The sequence below is a fragment of the Styela clava genome, chromosome 5 (genome assembly GCF_964204865.1).
Source record: "Styela clava chromosome 5, kaStyClav1.hap1.2, whole genome shotgun sequence".
Taxonomy (NCBI): Eukaryota; Metazoa; Chordata; class Ascidiacea; order Stolidobranchia; family Styelidae; genus Styela; species Styela clava.
In genome coordinates, this window is record NC_135254.1 from 16,467,007 (window position 1) to 16,469,338 (window position 2,332).

Below are 2,332 nucleotides of genomic sequence, written 5' to 3' on the forward strand. Positions count from 1 at the left end.
AAACTAAATTTTTAAAACGTAAAATGAAAACAGTCTAATTTAATCCGGACAATCTATTTCAGCGTAACATGTATCAGTCATCCATCAACATCATGACCGTCCATTTAGCTTATAATATTGTTGTAGAAGTTGTATTAAATGACTACGAAATTGAAGTAAATTAGCTGATTTTTAGCATAGCACATCGAAATAATGGTGCTTTCCGCCCCGATTCTGCAAAATACACAATAGACGGACACTTGATGACACAAGAACCAGACAATCGCTGTTTCATTGTAAATATGCCTTATATTTAATTTTAAGTTATTTACTATTTGAAATTTTATGTAAACTTCATTATAAACCAATTCTGAGATTGAAATTAAAGTGCCGAATCCGACTCTTAATGACCGTGACTCCAGACTCCGGAGATTTCCGATGCCGACTCTGTTAAAAATTTTGACATTGGTTTCAGACTACAACGCGTTTTAACGTGCACCAGCTGTAGACTGCACCTGTTGTAAAAACAAATTATATTTCGTTATGTTATTTCGTTTGACTCAGTGTCGTTTCGAAAAAGTTATAGATAATTATATTCAAAACCGGTGATATCCCCAGCGTTTCCGCTTTTCTCTGTCATGTTTTCACATCTGTTGAATAAACCTATTGATGTTACATGTTACTCATTCTTGCTCTGGAAACTTTCAGTTCTCTGTGGTGGATATGGGCCGTGTGTAATAAACCCAAACAATAATCAGATCATCCTTGGAATATGCTGGAAAAAAGCACTCATGTTTGTATCAAAAACGGTAAATCTCGAGTTTTGTTCCGTATTTACAAATACTGCATGCGGTTAATTGCACCTAACTATTCAGACAGGTTTTGGAAATTACCCTCACCATGTTCAGCAGCTTCGTGTGCTAGTGATATTGTGCATAAAAATGCAATATGCCTTTTATTGAAGTGTAATTTTACACGAGCTCAGAGGAAACGTCAGTAATCAGAAAATTTCATCTACTGTGCATATGTACAATAGATCTTTACAATTTCCGATTGAAGGTTGCCATATTTTTGCAGGAAAGATCACATACGTGCTATGTTATTTTGCACCTAGCCTTAAAGGAAAGGGAAATGATCGTGTTTGTCTAGAATTTATAAATTTTTATTGAGCTCCTGATATATCAGTTCAAACCGAGAGGCATTGCATACAAGTAGAGAGAATATATACAAATTTTGGGTTCCATTACATTTGAACCCACGTACATTTGAACCCACGACAACGGCACCTGCTTACTATTGCACCTACGAATTTTTTTTTTTACGGATATTTGAACCCATACTAACGCTAACCCATGGATTTTAGCACCCTCATATAGATTGAACCCGTGGATATTCGGGTGCAAATGTATGGGTTCAAATATACGTGGATTCAAATAAACGGTCACCCAAATTTTGTTGTTCAGTGTGAGGTAAGTAACGTTATTGAAACTTTATCCTAGTTCGTAGATGTCGGGTCTACTTCATTACACCAGCAAATGCACGTTATTTAGACTGGGGCCGCAATGGCTCATTGATTGAGTTTGTGTCATTATGGAGTAATTATCAATCCTATTTTAATAGTTACTCTGAATGGGTAGGGAACGAGGTATACTTGACGGCGATGCCAGCTTTTAGATGTTCGGATTTCGGATGAAAGAGGGTTGGTATATGACAAAAGTTGCTAAGTTATACCGCAGATTGAACTGAGTTATTGTAAACCCAAACGAATAAATATTTCTGGATAGTTTTAATTATCAATAAAATACTATTCATAACTGTTTAAAATGAAAAGTTAAACAAAACATAATCACGTAAGAAAAAGTCAGTACAACTTTCAGTACTGCTTTCGAGCTTAAAACAAGTATATCCTCTTCTGGGTATGGTTTAGGTGCGCGCTATCGAATTCGCACATTTATATTTGCAGCAAACTTAACACATATCATACAAAGAGTACGCAAAGCCACATAACAAAGCATATGCGTACTAAATCGAACTTCCGTTAGAATGATATATAACAGTAGTCTACATTCACTGTTAAACGCGATCAAATTTGTTTGTATGTTCAAGATAGTCTCTGGCCACAGGAACCTTGCAAAGAATGAACACTATTGTTGATATTGCAACCATATTGTAGACATCATTTGCGTGGATCGTTATTGCCGTCGTTTCAGTCTGCATACGCTTGCAATAGAAATACTTTCCTGTTGAAAGATGAGAAAAAATGTCGATGTATAAAATCTAAATCCGGCAACACCCATGTCATTTTCAACCTGCATTCTCAGGGTTTCTTGATGATAACTTGTCACAATAGTGC